At 40.0% G+C, this 19,839-nt stretch overlaps 1 long non-coding RNA gene across 1 annotated transcript in view; it reads right to left on the bottom strand.

The window, feature by feature from the left end:
- LOC109299755 overlaps window positions 1-15,507 on the bottom strand; it is a 29,051-nt gene extending 13,544 nt beyond the window's left edge. Inside the window, exon 1 of the long non-coding RNA XR_002097989.1 lies at window positions 15,431-15,507. This is a non-coding gene — a long non-coding RNA (uncharacterized LOC109299755). The remainder of the gene's footprint in view (window positions 1-15,430) is intronic.
- Between the last annotated feature and the right edge of the window lie 4,332 nt (window positions 15,508-19,839).

Consider the following 19,839-nt stretch of genomic DNA (forward strand, 5'->3'; position numbering starts at 1 on the left):
ACAAGAAATAATGGCCATAAGCTAGCAGAGAGCAGATTTAGACTGGACATTAGGAAGAACTTCATCACAGTTAGAGTGGCCAAAATCTGGAATAGGCTCCCAAGGGAGATGGTTCTCTCCCCTACCCTGGGGGTCTTCAAGAGGAGGTTAGATAGGCATCTGGCAGGGGTTATCTGAACCCAGCACTCTTTCCTGCCTATGCAGGAGGTCAGACTTGATGATCTATTGAGGTCCCTTCCGACCCTAACATCTATATCTTAATTTGGTTGTTTACCGGGCCTCCTAATTTAGTCTGTTCACCAAAGCCAGAAATCCCAACAGCTCTCCAGTTTGGCACTATGACCTAATGCCACCTTATCTCATGTTATGGAACAGTGTGGTTCATGTCTTAAATTTCCCAGCCTGTGTGTCTGATTGCTTCAGACACAGTGGGCCTTAAAGGAAACTTTGTCACAAACAGACTTTTAGAAATCAATTAACTCTTGCCATTCCCATGGACCATTGTTCTAATGTATATCTACTTTATCTACAAGCCAATTCCCAAAAGTAAACCTCTAAATAACATTTTCTAGCCATCACTAATTAGGTGCTCCTTAGGAAAGGAACTATAAATCTGAGATACAAAATGCACTTTTGCTTCTTTCTTGCTCTTGGAAGAAGAAAAGGGAGACAGAGTGGTAATTTGCCTCTGGGCTATACTGTACAAGTGAGGTAGGAAAGGACTTTGCTGAGCATGGAAACTCTGTGTCCACTTCTCCACGAAGAAGTATCAGGTGCATAATACCCACTTACTCCTTTGCAACCAGAATTGAGGTAGCTTGTCCTTGCTTCCTTTTAAGCCTCTGCATGAGATTCAGCATGAGACAGCCCACATTTAGATTAAATGTATATATTTTTATTCATGTATCTACAGCACAGAGTTTTTGGTCCCCATTATGTTTTCAGCAGTTCAGAACTCATTAGTGAACCAAGAAAGAAAAGAAACAGTCATGTTTTGAATTATGTCAGTCATCACTCTAACAAAAAACATTCATACTTTTGCAACTTCCTATTCCTGCTGTCCTGAGGATTTTGTCTATTGCCTTCTCAGAAAGGTCATCTCATTTAATCAACCCAGTATAAACATCAGCTCCTCCCATTAGGTCAGATAAAAGTATTTAGCATGGCAGGAACTCACCAGCATTATTTACTTTTGACTTGCTGAATGAAAATTTGACAGTATGGAGAAATGGAAGAACATAGTAAATTAGAGCCATTATGTAATATACAGTTGATAATACTGGTTATTACCATTGCCAAGCATTGCCAAAATTCTAGCAAAGCATCTAAAAAGCTTGAAACCTGTTCCTACAAACATTCCCATGAGGAACTTTACACAGCTGAGTAGTCTCACTGAGCTCAGTGGGAACACTTACATACATAAAGCTGACTCCATGCTTCCTAGATCATAGCTATTCTGCTATAGCCATATTGTTTATAGCAGTGTGACATGAAGAATAATGCTGAGTCTTTTCACCGCTTGTCATAATTTTGTGAATTATTCCAAACATATGAAAGTTGTCATTATTCCAATAGTTACCATGTTTACACGTACATATACTGGATAGGTCATGGTATTTGACTCTGGACTCCTTTTTTAATTAGTTTTGCTGACCAGGGACCCACTGTTGTTGAAACAGATGTTGCAGCCCAATAATAGCTCTCAGCTGCCAAAAGCAAGATATGGAATTCAGCCCTGACCATGCAGAACAAATGACTGTAATGAGGGGCAAGTTTAATCCAAACAATAGGGAAACTTGACATCACTGGAATTTATCTTATGCTTCATATTTTCATAAGTGCACTTTCAGATCTATTCTACAATATATAAAATATTATAAATGAGAAAATGCTTCTCTAAAAATATATCATGTATTAAATTATCTTAATGATTTAGTATATTACTTGGTCTTATATGTCAGGTGTCCATACTAAGTGTTGCTATTTAACCTAGCTCCGCTTGTTTTCTTTCCAATGGCCCAAAAGGTATTTAGTTGCTTAACTCCTTTGATTTCAACAGGAGTTCAACACCTGAATACCTGTGAGGTTCTGGACCAAAATCTTTTCCCCTTCCCTTTTACTAATGCAGCAGCTACCCCTTGACCAATACATCCTATGGTGACTGAAGGGAAATCTCCAGACCTAACAGCAAGAATTGCTACAGCCTAATCTAAAGAGCCAAGACTCTGCAGATGAGGCTTGTAACAGTTCTTATGCTCTGTGCATTGACATGGAGAAGATCTGCAATACAAACCTGTAAGTTGCTTGTATTAGCAAGACATTATGCATGTCCATATGAACATTAGTAGGCTCCTCTTCTGTAGGACTTCTAATTTAAAGCTTAATGAGAGAATGACCTCAGTGGCCTTTGCATCAGAACATTTGGGAAGAGATTTTTGTATCATGTTGTGAACCAGGCAAGATTTGGGTTATCCTGCTAATTGGTGGGCAGTTCCATAGGTAAGTAATATGAGCTGAGAAAGATTTTTTTAAATTGATTCCTAGTTTTCTGATCCTGAATGATCATCATTTTTGGTGACGAACATTCACAGGGCATGTTAAAGCAAAATTTCAGGAAAAAAGGAAATTGGCATTTAGTAGCAATTGGTGCAATGTTGGCATTGGCTTTGTTCTGAGGGAAACTGTCAAAGGTGTTTTTGTGAAATCAATTGAGCCATATTGAGTTACACTGCAATTTTCCAGATGCAGAATCATTATTGTTCTGCATATGACCTAACACCAATATGACATATGAAAAATGCCTTTATGTATTCAGTCCAAACTAACCCTGATATTTTTTTAGTCCCTGATTACAATTACAAGATCATATTTAATATGCTGTCCACAAGCAAAGATGCAGTTTTCATTTATGCCTTTGCCATACACTGTTTCTATTAGTGGACTGTTATAAGACTACTTTCTTACTTCTGGCCCATTTTATTTTTCGCCTTTCTAGTTTCTGTATATTGTTACTATATCTTCATTAGTAAACAGTTCAGTATCATAAACACACTTAATGATCATGCTATACATATCTAAATAAACATTTTATCAATAGTAAAAATATTAAATAAACCAGTCTAATGCTGATCCCTGGACATTTCTTTGCAATTCTTTATCAAAAAGGTCATGGATTAAACAACTTTTTGCTAAAGTAGTCCCTTCAATCTGCAGATAAGCATATAGATCATGTAGTGCTCTAATGATCTAAACCATATTATTTAGTGGTAGGTACACTAAATAGCATAGATATTTAATAATGGAGGAAGGAATATACTTCAAAAATAAAAATGCCTGAAGTTGTATTAGTGGACAGCAAATTTAACAGCAATTAGTAGCCAAGAGCAAAGATTATATGTATTTGGACTCCTTTGTGGAGAAGCGATGTCTCAGAAAACTGCAATAGTCTTCCTAAATGGTAATAACAAGGCTGGAACTAGAATTCTTTGTTTACTTCTGACACTTTCATTGGAAAAATATTCCAAAAAATTACAAGGGTTTTCAAAAAAGACTTCCTTATCAGGCAAGCTGAGGAACTAAAGAGGTGGTATGTGGTGGGTACATCTAAGAGGAAAATGAAAATTCTGATTGGAAAGAAGCCCAACATTTGTGAAAGAAAACTATGAAAAAAACTTTTTTTCCAGTTGATCCAAATGTTGTGTTTAGGCCAATCCATGGGTTTTGTTTCACATTTATAACATTATAATTATAGACAATTTAAAAAACAACAACAAAGAGACGTTCTGAAAGAAGAAGCTGAAATGTTTTACTCTGACAATGTTCAAAAGTTCTTTTTGGTTGTTAAAAGCTTTTTCCTCCCTTTCTCCCCAACCCAAATGTAATTTTGGTAAAACTGACACAATTTCAGAAAGCGTCTTGATTTTGATTAAATTGTTTTCCAACAGAAAGTGTTTCTATCATAGTGTTTCCAACCAACCCTAAGTACCTTAGGAGTTCAAATCCACTTTAATTCCTATATCAGTTAAGCCCTTTTAAAGTTGGCTCACTGCCCTTTGCATTTATACATTGCATAAACAGCACTGGGATAGGGGGCAGGGGCACAAGTCACCGACACACATATTCACCCTGCTTCTGACACTACATATTTTCCTTTCCTGACTGCCCTGAGAAGCAGGTTCACATCCTCTCTGGGCCATAGGGGCCTAGATCCCCTGCATCCTGGGAAACTACCCTAGTCACAAAGCTATTGGAGTAAAAGGTAAGAGGTCTCTCCTCCAGTATCTAACACCTGCTACTTGTAACTTTTATGCTTAAACTTTTGTGACTTGCCTGATATGATGCATATACCTAGGCTAGTGTATTCTGCCCAAGCACTTATGCAGCCAAAGTGCAGCCTACTGAGCAGGCTCAGTAGGGAAGCACAGGATGAATGCAGCTACACTGAATCCCAAATGGTGCATAAGTGCCAAATCTGCAGTTACACAGCTAAAGAGTTTAGGCATGCCACGGAGGCATATGAACAGAAAGTGAGATTTAGCCTGTAGATGATGCTTAATCTGCCAATGAATGTGAATCCACCCTTCAACATGATAATTTACTTCCACTGCAGAATGGTTAGACAAGTTTTCTAGTAACTTTGAACCAGCCCTGTCTCACTAACTCTCAACTCTAATTTGTCCCTCATGACAGCTTCCATCTCATACTTGTTATATTTTCAAGCAACCATTTTTGTGCTTTCTTTCATGCTGTCCCTCATGCTTGGGAAGAGTCTCCCATAAACATATGAAAAGCTACTGGGCTATTCTTTGTTCCCTCCCGACAACTCTTTTCCCCAGTGCCTAATATGCACTTGACAATAATTAGGCTGCTGCTATGTTGACCCCACTACCTAAAACAGTGTTGCCTTACATTATCTCATTGTTTCCTTCTGTCTGTGTTCATCTCTTGTATTCAATCTTATATAGTCAGTTTAAAAGTTTTTTGGGGTAGGGTCATTTTTCCCCCTGTATTTGTACAACACCCAGCACAACACATTTCTGGTCCATGACAAAGGTCTACTGGGTGGAGTATTCATATTCATCAAGAAAAAAATCCTGCACTTCAGGATTTCGTATCTCTAAAACAGTGAATGTAAGGAATGACTTGGAATAATTTGGAAGACAGAGAGGGAAGGCACAAATGAAAGCTGGCCTGTGAAGCACTTATCTGGTGGGTAAGTACAGATACTGTGTTCAGTTTTGGGTCCCCCACTACAGTGGGATGTGGAGATACTGGAGAGAGTCCAGCGGAGGACAACAAAAATGGTGAGGGGGCTGGGGAATGTGATTTATGAGGAAAGACTGAGGGAACTGGTCTTACTTAGTCTAGAAAGAGGAGACTGAGAGGGGACTTAATAGTAGCCTTCAACTACCTGAAGTGGGGTTCGAAAGAGGATGGATCTAGACTTTTGTCAGTGGTGGCAGATGACAGAACAAGGAACAAGGTCTCAAGTTGCAGCAAGGGAAGTGTAGGCTAGATATTACAGTTTTCTCACTAGGAGGGTAGTAAAACACTGGAACATGTTACCTAGCGAGGTGGTGGAAGCTCCATCCTTTCAAGACCTGGCTAGACAAAACTTTGGCTGGGATGATCTAGTTGGGAATGGTCCTGCTTTGAGCAGGGGGTTGGACTAGATGACTTCCTGAGGTCCCTTTCAACCCTAACTTTCTATGGGCATTTGTACACATGCTTGCCCTGCAGTGCCAGGCACTTTTAAAAATGGCCTGGCACTGTGTCTCATGCAGTTGTATAAGTAGCAAAATGCATGTCAGCACTGAGAAAATGGTGGCAATGCACGTTTGAACTAAAAAACATTGGAGGTGTTCAAAAGCACTCCACTGACATTTTCTGTATGCTGATGTGCATTTCGCTGTTATACAACTGCATGCGACACAGCACAGTGCGCATCAGCTTGCATATGGAGCAGATTTGATTAATTGAGTCTGCTCTGACCCACCAGATCTCCAGCATGTTGAGGGATGAAAAGGTATGTGTATAAATGCCCTATGATTCTATGATTATATACCATCAAAGTGAAGCCTTCACTGGTGTTTTTATCAAGAAAAGTCAATGGGACTATTTATAGTAATAGTCTTGCATAATCCAGCCCCCATTTAGCTGAATTTTATTCAAATTTTTAAAAGTGGCAAGTGATTTGGGGGGTCCAACTGAGAAAGCCTCAAACGGACTGATTTTCTGCAAGTTAGGGGTCTTGAAAGTGTTTCAAATTAGGTAACCAAAACCAAGGCATTCTAAATTACAAAGCCTTTTTGAAAATCTCAGTATTAACAAATATTTCAGGACACTAAAGGTAGAAAGAATCAACACTAAATAAATTGGAATGGGCAGCTTCCCTCTTGCATTACCTTTTCCAGCCCTCCTTCAAAAAGACACAAATAGCATTGTGTGATAAGAATTGATTTACTAACTTTTTTTAGCTATAAGAAAGCATCTGGATCCTATCTCTAAAGAGGTGAATGAGGATCATGTTTCCAGAGAAACACAAATGCTTTTTTAAAATACAGTCAATTTGCACAATCAGATGCTTTTCCTGTGCTTCATTTCATTGGCTACTGCCAGAAGGTATGAAAAGCTAATTTCTTGTGAAGATTTGTACGCTGATTCCAGCACAATCACTTAGGGGAATGCATTGTTGTCTACCATGGCTCAGTGATGTGTCTTTAGGTGCCTTGAATCCAATCCTTGAGCCACAAATCTGTCTTCAGAAGTTGCAGGGTTTTTTGCAGGAGAGAGTGACCATAGGCTGGGATTTCTCTCCGTTTCCTTCCTCGATCCTCTCTTCTTCGGTTCTAGGGCAAGATATTTTACCTCAAAATCAGTCTGCCACTTGGTTGAGGTTGTGGCAACACTGGAGTCAGTTAGCAGCCAGCTCCTCCTAGTTCTTGATTCTGACTTCTGTTTTCCTGAGGCTTTCAGTGTGTCCTTGTAGTATTTCCTCTGGCCACCATAAGATCTCAGGCTACAACTAAGCTTGGAGTACAGAACTTTTTTTGGAAGTCAAAAGTTAGACATCCACTCACAATGTCTAGTCCAGCAAAGTTGGTGCTGGAGAATCACCAACTCAATGCTAGTAACATTAGCATCAGCAAGGATGCAGGTGTATGTGCAATGATCTTCTCATTTGATGTAAAGGATTTTCCAGAGGCATCCTTGGTGATACCTCTCCAGGTTCTTGAGATGACAGTATTTCACCCATGTTTTACAGCTGTAGAAGACAATGGGCTTGATGACTGCATTGTAAATCTGGATCTCAGTGTCTTTCCTGAGATTGTGATCAATAAAAACACATGGAAGCAATTTCTGAAGGAGGTGCTTTCACACCAGATCCTGTGCTGGATCTCCTCATCAACGTTTGCTCTCAGAGAGAGGTAGCTACAGAGGTCAGGGAAGTTCTTGACTACTTGTAGTGTCTTTCCCTCAATGATAATTTGAGAAGGAGTGTCCCATTCATGGTCTGGAGAAGGCTAATAAAGCACTTCAGTCTTCTTGATGTTGAGAGAGAGGCCCAAAATTCAGTAGGCATCTACACAAAGATCCAGCTTAATCTGGAGATTTTCCTCAGTGTGCACAAGGGTGACACAGTCATCAGCATACTGAAGGTCAAAGATGGTTGTTTTGGATACTTTGCTTTTTGAGCAAAAATATCCCAGATTTAAAAGCCCTCCATCCACTCAGTATTCAATAAAAATTCCAGAAGGGAGGTGGTTATTAATGAGAACCAAAATAACGGACAAAAAATGGAGAACAGAATTAGAGCAATGACAGATCCTTGCTTGACCCCAGTTGGATGGCAAATGGATTTCTCTCCAGTCTGCTGCACATTACAGTCTCAGTCATCTGCTCATGGAGAAGCCTCAGGGCCCTCATCACAGGCTGTAACAATAACATAGTTGAAGTGGTGCCAGTGCTTCAAGATTAACTATTTGTATTAGCTTTTACACACACACACGCACACACACACACATTCACCTGCGTTAATTTTTAAACCTGTGTAATTATCTGAGTGTAATATGTACACGTGTCTGTAGGCATCTGTATCCAAAAATATTCATGTACAATTCCAGTGTTTATCTCTGTCTATGCATAATGAAAACTACTTAGAAATTAGATAAGCCCTGATGTTTTGGGGATGTAAAACAATAACTGATTGAAGAGAGTTACAAAGTAACTCTCCTTCTTGCAGTGGTTCTCAAACTTTTTGGACTTGAGGTACCCCTCACTGGCCTCAAGGTACTCTTCACTGGACTCAAGGCACCCCTCCATAACTTATGTGAGTTGAGTGGCACTCAATTTCAAAAATGAATGTATATATTACAGTGCTTACCTCCTAGAAGAAGGGCTGAGGAGAAGGGGGTGGGAAATCATACAGCCAGGAGTAAATCTAAGTCTGTGCTTATTAGGGCTGTGGAAAACACACCATTTCATTTTGACTTCTGTTTCATCATTTTGATGGAACAGTGTTTCATTTTGAGTTTCATTTTGTTTCAAAAGCACTGTTCTGTTTTGTTTTGTCAAAGCTGTTTCACTGTTTCAATGCTGTTTCAACATTTCGCCCATAGGCTATAATAGGGAAGCATGAAACTGCCTGTAACTTTGTATTTTTTGGCAGATTTGGATGAAAACAGAAGGGGTGGCAGCCCCTTCTGAGGGCATGAAGCCTGCCAAGCTTCAAGGAAATAGGTGCATGGGTTTCTGGGAAACTGCACCTCAAGCTGCTGGCAAACAAAACTTGTAACATGTGTAACAGTGTGTGTGTTAAGGAGCACCCTCACTGGTGCTGGGGCCTGTACATGACACAGTAGTGTGCCTCAATGAGGTCTCCTCCTCCCCTGCAGCCTCGGCCACTTTAAATAACAACAGGTAAAATAATAACTTAGTGTTCAGCAGCACGGTAGTACCACAAACACCTCAGGCAGCCAAACTGTGACAGAGCCTTTCTTTCCTTTCCTGCAGGAGCTTCTTCTCTACCATGTGCGTCAAGGTTTGCCCTCAATCTGTTCTTCCCCTCCCTTCCCCCCCCCCCCCCTTCCTTTGTTTCCCTGCAGGCAAGCCCAGTTTCAGCTTTGAAACTTGAAACATTTCGAAACTTTCGAAATGTTTTGACTGCCCTCATTTCATTTCAAGGCTGTTTCAAAACCCTTCGTTTCATTTGGATTTCTCTGCTTCAAACTCCAAATGAGTTGAAACAGCATCAAAATGAAATAGCCAGTGAAATTTCACACATCCCTAGTGCTTGTCTGCTTAATAAATCTGCTTATCTCCTCACACCTTGAGGCACCCTTCAAAGGATCTGGCATCACCCTGGCTGAGAAACATCGTCTTATTGGCCGGTTATTCTTGCATCAGGTTTTTTCATCATTTGCCCTGAAAATTAGGGTCAGGGCCATCATTCAAGTCAACATTCTGGACTACACTGTTGGTTCTATCTGGTATACTACTTCCTACGTTTTTAAGAGAGTTGCCCATACTGTATAGTTTTGATTACATTTCTGCTGTTCTAGAACTAAGTATGCAGTTTCAGTAGTACTTCAGTAACCTCAAATTTTTATGTTTTGAAATCTGCTCTGCTTTCATGGTACTGCTCCATTCCCAGTTGCTGTAATCATTAAATCCATGACTACATGTGACATATCCCCTGAAGTGTTTTCAAGGACACTTGGTTGTCTTCCCTGAATTATGCTTTCCCAATTCTAAAAACATTCCATTCCCCTCCTAATATTACAGTGCCTTCATTATTCAAAGAAAAAATATAGATGTAAAAATGTGGTTTTATATCAGCAGTTTTTTCCTGCATTACATATTGTTGCCTGCCAGCTCAGAAGCCTGAATGTGTGAGTTCTATAGACCAAAGTTCCAGCCTTATTTCAGGGAACTGGGAAAGGGGAAAGTGATGGGAAATGTACCACATTAACTGAAACTGAAATCCCAAAATTAGGTTAGAGTGGCACTTGCTCAAGGAATTTTTTGGAAGGGTATCTTGTCAGCAGTAAAACTGGGAAATGAAATGGATCATCAAGAAAATTCTTTAATGGGCCCCCCCACACACACCCCCCCATGCCCATGGAGCAAATATTTCCCTTTTATAGTAACTCACTTGTTCTTACCAGAAATGATTTGATCTATGAAACAACAGGGCTGGGGCAATACAGAATCATGTGAAAGTTGATACTAAAAAGTGAGGGGAAAAAGAGAATCTGAAGCAAGATAAGGGGAGCAGATAGGATGCCAGTTGCTTATGGAAGATATGTGCTGTGCCCAATGAAAATGAAACTCTCTCTCAAGATCTATCTAAGTTATGTTTATTGAAGGTTAGAATGAGATTAAACAAAGTATTTTAAGGTATATGGAATAACCCATTGGCTTTTCACTAATATTGCCAAAGCTAAGTACAACAGAATTTATCAAACACAAAATATCTATGCACATGATTATGGGAAAGATTTTCAGTTCTCACACATATAAATAAAAAAGCTATATACCTTATTTTACTTGTATCTTTTTGTTATACATTAACATAATACAGAAAATATATATGCAAGGGCATAGGTTTGCTCTTTTCCATGTATTTCATGCAAGGCACAGTCTAAAAGTTACACAATAGTCATTTTACTTTTTTGTTATGAGGTTATGTCCATAAAGAGAACTGCAGTTGGGTATCATGTTGCATAAGCACACAGTGCTATGTGGAGAATAATGACATGAATCAATAATGCTGTCTGGGAAATGGCTTAGAATAAAATATTACAAGAGGGTACAAACATCACCCAGGAGGAGGTTTCGATGCTGATTAAATATGGCTGCCTCAGCTATCCTCAGCGCAATGACAGATGAGGCGTGCTAGCTTTGGCTTTTGCTGCTTATTCTGAACTAGGGTTACTCAGGTTGCAGCAAAACACATGTTGGTCTGCTCAGGCATGCAAGGACGGTCTACTGCCTTGGGCTGCCCTCTGAAGGCTAAAGTTGTATACACAGCAAAGGATAAAACTCAGTCAATTTTCTGACTCCAAAATAAGCAATTGCAAAGAGACTCCAGATCTCTTTAAGGTATTTTAACAGCACACAAAAATGTTGAAAAGGAACTGCAGGATGTCTCATTTTTAAAAATTAATAAACTAAACGGATACTTCGAAGAACACATAAGAAAAAGACCTCTAACTCATGCCCTAAAACAAAAATAGAACCCACAGCAAAACAATATAGAAGACAATTAAAAATACAGAAAACTATCTATTTGAAGAACTGTATTTACAAAATCATAGTGAAGTAGGCAAGAAAGAAATACTGTAAAACATACATACTTACTATATCAATAAACTAAACTGTGTCACACTTTTTTGAGAATAACTTGCTTGGTGCTTAAAATATATGGTGGTACTTGGCTAAGGAAATACAACCTATCTGTCTCACTATGACTGCAGAGTAGACAAATATGTATTGTTCATCTGTAAACAAAAATACAGATTTGCTTACAACTGCCCATAATTTCGGAGTATAATGGAGTATTTTTGTTCATTCTTAGTCTACTTGTAGGAATAAAATACATATATGGCAAACAAATTGCCTATCATTGGAAAAAGAAACCAGCAGACTTATATGTCAGTAGGTACAATGCGGCTTTCTATGGGACCTGAGTTGCTGGCTAGCTATTCCGTTCTATTAGAAATTTGATTGAAACCATTAGTTGGATTTTAATGAACTCCATGTGTCACTTCAGGTCTAGTCCTGGCAAACAAAATCTATTATATGATTCTCGGCACAAGTAATTGAGATAAATCCCAATCTAGGTCATTTCTCATGTCTTTGGTTTAGCTGAATTCCTTTTAAACAGTCATTTTTAAGAAACAAACCTAATTACACATAGTATATTGGCTTTGTTTCCTGCTTCTTCCAGACATTATGAAATGTGTGAGTGTAGGTTTATATAGTAGATACACTCATATATTGTATGAGTAGATACACTCATACAATTGTATAGTAGATAAACTCATATATGTAAATATGGCTTATATATAGTGCCGCAAGCAGGGAACTCTCAAACTGTTTTCTTTGTCTATATTTTTCCCCAACCTTTCCACTGATATGCTGTGTAATTTCAGATAAATCATTCAAATGCATTCTTCGTACAATATCCCCAGGTGAAAAATAGGGTTAATATATCTTACCCACATCTCCGTTATATTGTGTGCTAGATTAAGAGTGTCACATAAATCCAAAATATCACCAAGTCAGACCATACCTCAAAGAGGCACCGCTGGTGAGGTTCTCCTTAGAGTTTCCCTGCCTACTTCCATTGAGAACTGGAATCTTCCTGTAAGGAACTGGGCCAGAAACGTCCTTGTCAGCCACTCAGGATCCACAGGCAACTCTAGACTGGCTCTGGGTTCCCCAACTATCCCACTCAGCCTATTCCATTTTCCAGGAAGAGGGAGCATGCAGAACAGTCACTCAGTTTCTAGCCCTTCAGACTTCTTATTTGTTTTACAACCCCTGTTACCTGCAGCTAGCAAAGTTGTTATGCTTTGCTAAACCACAGAAATGTGCCTTTTTATGGAAACTAACAGATAATATTTGGGGGGGTTTTATTACCACCATTCCATTGAATGCATACAATGTACTCATCAAATGGCTGTAGTCTTGGGGTTGGTTTCTCCACAGTTTCTATTATCAGCCATGCTTGTGAGTGTGGTAACTTTCCTCCCCTGTTCAGAAGTGAACGTTTTTTAACAGGGGAATGCCTAGTGTCTTACAAGGCTAAAAAGCAGTAGAACATCACATACCTTACAAAGGAGCTCACTATTATTATCTCCACATTAAAGATGGGGAAACTGAGGCATAGAGAGGTGAAGCACACTGTCCAAGGTCATCCAACCAATCAGTGGTTGAGTTTAGACGGAGTGCAGGTCTACTGAGTCCCAATCCTGTGCTCCCACCACCGGTCACTGAGGGTTGGGTTGTGAGGAGTAATGTTCACATATCTGTATCCTCAATCATTACACAAAAAGTGCCATCAAAAGCCACAAATGAAAATGAACTGCAAAACATTCTGCTTTTGCTTTGGATGTCTGTGTTGCCACCTCACATAACTGTGCCCTGAGAGCAACTCCATTAACATCACCACCCATTTTAAATCACCTGAGGCACAAAGCAGAAGAAAAACAGGAACAGCTGTGTCTAGCTCCTGTGTAGAGTTCACAGGAGGGGGAAAGTTCCTGCTTTCTCCACCAGCCTTCATTTTGTGTACCTGTAAAAGTGTCAGCAACAAGATAGCCCAAAGGATATGCATCCAAAAAACCCAGGAAGACTAATGGATACCTGGGACTCAAATGTTACAGTGATTCGGTATCATTTCCCATGCAGCTATGATGCATATACCATAAATGTTAAAAAGAGTTTGGTGGTTAGTATAATATAAAGCTGACCCCCATTTCCCCCCAGTAATTAATGAAAGATGGCCAGGTGATATAAATAAGTGGCATAAGAATGTCTTCTGGAACTGCTTAACTTTCCCATTGAAAGGACATTCTGGGCTTTTGTAATCTGCCTGTTTCATCATGCAAATCTAGAGTTTTCCTGACCACAAGTAACAGATGATGTAGTAATCAATGAGGTGTTTGCTTATTGCCCTATCCAAACCCAGAAAAAGGAAAGAAATTATCCTTCTACTGCCAGAACGTTTTACAACTTGATCCCAAGGATTCCAAAATATCACCTCCGATAGTAAATGCATTCTCCCTTATGTGCCTGATATTGTGTTATTTGCTTTATTTCATTTATCCTTACTAAGGTAAATCTATAAAGATTCTGTTGCTGAGGTACAAAGTGAGGTCTGTATCAAGATAAACACCCCACTGAAGTAACTGGAAAGATTTCTTTCAATAGATGTTTGGATCTGATTCTAAATATCTAAAGCCAGCAGACTTGACTTTCTCCGAGTCTCCAATGGAAAATTCACTTTTCCCATCTTCATTACAGGCCTTGTTTTTTTGGAAGAATGAGCATTTTAAAAAAGAGAATACCCTTTAACAATAATGCCTTTACCATCAGCTAGGCTGTGGAGAAATTTCTTTCAGTCAGTGGCCTAAGGGCATAATCTTTACTGTGAGGGGATTCAGTTGCATATACTGATGAGAATGTGTCTTCCCCATTACTTAATTTACTTTGTTTGTATAGTAGTAGTCAACCTCTATCTATACAATTATGTCCTCGTCAGCTGCATTTACATTTACTTTACAACTTCAGCTTCATGAATGAGAGACGCTAAAACCAGAATTTTAAACAGCAGAGGCAAGATCACAGGAGAATTATTACAATTCACTATTTGCTATTTTAGCACTACTATTTTTTATTCTGCAGTAGTACCAACCAAGATGAGAGCTTAAATGCCAGACACTAAACAAACACATGAGAGGCAGTTCCTGTCTTGAACAGTTTATAAACTCTGACCCTGATCCTGCAACCACTTAAGTATGGACTACTCATACCGGTTAAACTAAATAGATTAGACCAATGAGAAACAGGAAGAATGAGGGTGTGGACATGGGCAAAAAGTTGCTGCAAGGGTATATGGGGAGGGAGATTTGCAGAGTGTTGGCTATTACACAGTACCTGCCCATGTGTGCACACTCTTGCCCAACAGTAAATGAGGGCCAACCAGCAGTAGCTTCCCCTGCTTTCATTCACTGACTTCCACTCAGTTGGGTTGCTCACAGTTGCATAAAAAATCTCGAGTGGAAGCATCACTTAAACTTAGATCCGCTGGTGGCTGCTCCACCATAAGGCTATTCTCTCTCTCTCAAACAACTTCTTTCTCCCTAAAAAGTAATTCTCCCTCCAGGTCTGCTCCAGAAGTCAGATGGAAATTTTCTACCTGAAAGACCAAATACAAAGAAAATCCTTTCTAATAGTCGAGCAACAAGGCTTCTGGGTTACTTAGAGCTTTGTCCTGCAAAGTCCCAGGCATGCTTCTCTCCCACTGGGAGTTAAGTATGCCTACCTTCCTTCCCCCCAGCCTCCTTCCCTCAAACAAAGCTGTGCTATCTATTGGGTAGATCACAGGGGTTTACAGCAGTAGGACAGTAAGGAAGCAGGCAAGGGGAGAGAGTCTCTCTTACTCAGTTTGTGCTCAAAATCACAATATTTTAAATGACTAATATGGATTACCAGAGTGGAAGGGGAGCTTTCTATTTCTTATTGTTTTCATTCGCCTCTTTCCCTTCAAGTTACTCTCTAGTTTAGAGCCTCCCCCTCCTCCCCGCCATTCCAACCCCCCCTCTTTCACTCTCTCCCTTTTTAAAAATACAGTTTTCTTTCAAGTCCTCTACAGTTACAGTGTTTCGGCCATCAAAGTCCCCTCCCAGCCATTTTCATTTACCTTGTGACTCTGACCCTTTGTAAGGCTGAGCATTTTCAGAGTAAACTGATCCTGAAGGTCCCCAAGGATGTTATTCTCATTTATTCACTCAGCCCTTTGAATGGAACAGCCTACATTTGGCAGCGCTTCAGCAGCCTCAGATTCAAAGAGCACACAATCCTTTTTCTTCCAGGGGCCTTTCAAAATAAGGCCCAAGGTTTGTCAAGGAGCTTTAATGGATGTCAGTCATTTAGCATGTTACATTTCATTCATGGCTGCCAGTGGATGTGATGAGTAGAGAAGGAATAAAAGAAAAAAGCAGACAATAACTGCAAAGGATAATCTTCCAAGGCTTTTGTGATGTGATGTTTTACGGAGCGGTGTCTTAGCTACTATTACTCATTTCAGGGAAGTTAACATCCTTCATGACTAAAGATCCACCTAACCCTGGTAAAGAACTTCGGACCCAGGACAAGTTTGTCACAGTGCAGTCTGGTAAAGAAGCAGCTGTTTAATGGAAACCCATCTTTTTCAGGTGTACAATCGAGTGGCTGAGTACCTCTAGTGCCATCTGCATGTCCACAGGCAGTTATTACCTCTGACAGCTGTCCCTCCTTTTCAGAACTTCAAAATGTTTGGGGACAGTCCCTGGAGACTGATAAGACAGAAACGCTTCTATGAGTGTCCCTAAGGGAAAGAGAATGGAGGGAAAGGCTCATGGTTATGTACCACTGTACCTGCCAACTGGTGTGTTACAAAAGGGCTAAAATTACCAGCTGGTCAATTATCTGATTAAAGAGACCCTTTCATTTGAGATTTAAAAAAAAAAATTCCAAAAGAAAAAGCAAAACCTCCGATAGGTTTTGCTTTTAGCCTCCAGTAGGTTTTGCTTTTAGCCTACTAATTTTTTTCCAGAAATGATCAACAGCAAAGTTTAGACAACAATTTTAAAAAATGTGAACATAAACTTTTTGCACTAGTCAAATACTTTTGTGGGGTTTTTTTCTTTAGCATAAGATTTAATCTCATTTATCTTCTTTATAATTAAAAAAGAAAGAAAAGGAAGGGGAAAAGCAACAGCTCACTGCACCATCTTTTTAACAGCTTAGTTCAACTGATTAAATAAGGAACATTCTCCAAAAAAGCAATTCAGATTTCATTAGTTTACAGTTGCTTTGGAATCCCTTTGAATTACAAAGTGCATAAATTATCTTTCTGTCAGCTAACATCAGAATTGCCTCTTTATGGCTCCTGGACTCAACAACGGCTGCTAGGATTTGAGAATAAATGTATGATGTGCTGGGACTTCACCAGCCGGTTAATGACCTGCCACAGTAGTTATAGGGCCCAAGACGAAGCGGAGGAAGCTTAACTAATCTGGCTAGTCACTAGCTTGCTGGCTTGGAGCACAGAACAGCATGGAGTGCATGACTGTAAACTTTATTGTCCAATCCATTCTGAATTAAGTTTTTTGAAAGTTTTATTAATAATGTTTCCAATGTTTATACTTTCCTGCTTGAGTAACCAAGAAAGTAATTTCAAACTGGTGGAGTCAGCAGAGTTGCATTTCACTGAAAAAAGTTGTATTCTCAAAACACAGGTCAAACATGCTTCAAAGCTCTGAATTACCCACAATGGTAGGTAAAACTGGAGCAGAAAGTATACTCACTCCATTCATACATCTTCATCCTTTAATATCTAGAAATGAGCCCAAGCCAAAACTCTTGGTTTTGAACATTCCTCAACCTGAGAGTGCAGTTTAAATGCGAAGAAGAAGTTCTCAAGTAGGATCCTTTCAAGGGGCTTGAACCAAAATCCTAGGTCCGAACACTCCCAGTTGTTGGAAAATTCCCAGAAGCTGGAACTTCGTGAATCAGACCTACCTCTGTCACAATTTATTTGCTGTCTAGGCAATGCCAGAAGATTAACAAAAAAGGAGAGACTTTTTATATAAGATTGGCATATTCATAACAAAACTATGCAAATTGTCATAGTCACCATGCACTTAAAATAAGGTCCATTCTAACACATCTTAAATCCATTGCATTTATGCAACTGTTTACTCTGCTACTCAACCAACAATGTATAGAAAACATCTCCAAACTATCAAACACTTTTATAATGAAACACTCATCTTAGGTGTTTTTTTCATATGCCGGGAAAAATATATATGATGCTAAACACATTTTCCTACTTGGCTTCTATTTTGGATAAGGAAGAGGCACTGCCAGTAAATATATTACCTTTCTGATTTATTTTCAAACTCTTACAAAGCTCCTGACCATTCAGTGGGAACACAAGAATTGCTAAGTTGAAGAAGTAGACTATATGATGCTGTATCCTGTTGCTGACAGTGACCAATGCCAACTGCAGTAAGCATATATGTGATAACCTGCCTCATGGAGGTTTCTGACAACTTCCAGTAGTTAAAGGTTGCCTTAGGCCTCAAAGCTTGAGGCATTTCCAAAACTCCTCTTTCTTTATTTTTGAAATATTCATTGGTTGACTTGGATGTTCCCATTATCTTTATACATGTTTAATCCTCTCCTGAACTCTAGTAAGCCCCTGGCCCCGTGAACACAAGCACTTGGCATGTACCTTGGAGTTCCATAGCCAAATTTGTCCATTTATGACTAGGTACACAAAGAGATTCTAATGCCTAATTGACACTTGAGATGCCTAAATCTAAACTTAATCCTAGAAGGACCCAAAGCCCCCGAGTTGCTCAAAATTTCTGCTGCTAGGCATTAACTTCAGCCAAGTCCTGACAACACTGAGCCGACAGGCACTTCAACCACAGAATTCTCAGTACAGCACTCTTCCCTCTATGGAGCCCAGTCCAGTAGCCATTATCAGACCAAGCTTGATGAATCAGGCCTTGCACAACACGTAGCTAGGAGGAGGAGTTGGTGGTCCCTTTTACACACATGGGCTCTGTGCAGGCTATTTGCGATCTCACATGTTGAAGCTATTCCACGTGGAAATTCAGAAGAGTGTTTTTGCTTCCAGGATACAGTCATTCTTATGCTTTCTGTGGCCCATGAATATTTGGACATGTTATTCTGAAACTGCTTCAACAAGAGAGAGATCAAAATATGTCCAGCTCAAAATACCCTATAACCTAGCATTGGGCACTCCCCTTGGAGGTAAGAGATTTAAATTCAAGGAGGAATTTGAACCTGGATGACACACATCCCAGCTGAGTTCCTTAAGCAGAGCACTCTTGTGGGGGTACTACCACTAGGGCTGTGCAAAACAGCACCATTTTGCTGTTTCAATGGAACAGTGTTTTGTTTTGAGTTTTGTTTCATTTTGAAAGCACTGTTCCATTTAGTTTTGTAGAAAATGCTTTGCTGTTTCAACACTGTTTTGACGCTTCGACCACAAAACTGCCTATAACTTTGTCATTTCTTGCCTGATTTAGATGAAAGTTGTAGAGATGGTAGCCCCCTGTGAGGCCATGAAGCCTGCTAGGTTTCAAGGAGATGGGTGCAGGAGGTTCTAGGAAACTGCACCTCAAGCTGCTGACAAGCAAAGCTTGTGTCACATGTATGTGTTAAGGCACAGCGGGGTGAAAATTGGAGGCATTATAGCCCCTGCTGAGGCCATGAAGCCTGCTCAGGCTGCTGAAAAGCAAAACTTATGATATGTGTGACTTTGTTTATGTGTTAAGGCACGTCCTCACTGGCGCTAAGGCTTCTACATGACACAGTAGTGTGCCCCAATGAGGCCTCCTCCTCCCCTAAAGCCCCATCTCAGTCCACCCTTTTAAATAACAACAGGTAATAATAAGTAAGCAGCAGCACAGTAGCATCAGCAGCATCTCAGGTAGCCAAACTGTGACAGAGCCTTTCTTTCGTCTCCTGCAGGAGCTTCTTCTTCAGCAGCTGCCAGATAACTCTCCCTGCCAGCAGACAATGTCCTTTGGGTCAATCTAATCTGGTATCTTTTAGTAGACCAACCAGATAGTTACAAAAATATATCTTAGCAAGCTTTTGGGTTGAAAAACCCTTTGTCAGGCTGAGGAAACACCTGCAGTTGGTGTCTGAGCTGTTCCTGGATGGAAGGAATAGTAAAGAAGCCAGAGGCTGGCATGCAATGCAGGCAAGAAAGCCAGTCAGTGAAAATGGAAATGGAGGCATCAGGGGTTGAAGGACAGGCTGGGGTGGTGGCGGGGCAGGGGATGTAGCAGTGCAGGTAAAAGTGCAGAGGTACCTGGGGAGTCAGATGTCTGGCAGGTTTCAATGTGTTGGAATTCCAATGTCTATATTGAATCCATGAGTTTCTGCACCTAGGAGGTTGATGAAGTGCAGTCCATAGGCTCATCTGTGAATGAGCCTATGAGTGGTTTGAATGAGTGGTTTGTAAATTCAAACAAGCACTGAACCTTACTAACCTCATCACCAGAAGCCAACTTCCTACAGTACAAA

This window comes from Gavialis gangeticus, unplaced genomic scaffold (assembly GCF_001723915.1).
Source record: "Gavialis gangeticus isolate Ggan-Ray unplaced genomic scaffold, GavGan_comp1, whole genome shotgun sequence".
NCBI classification, from domain to species: Eukaryota; Metazoa; Chordata; order Crocodylia; family Gavialidae; genus Gavialis; species Gavialis gangeticus.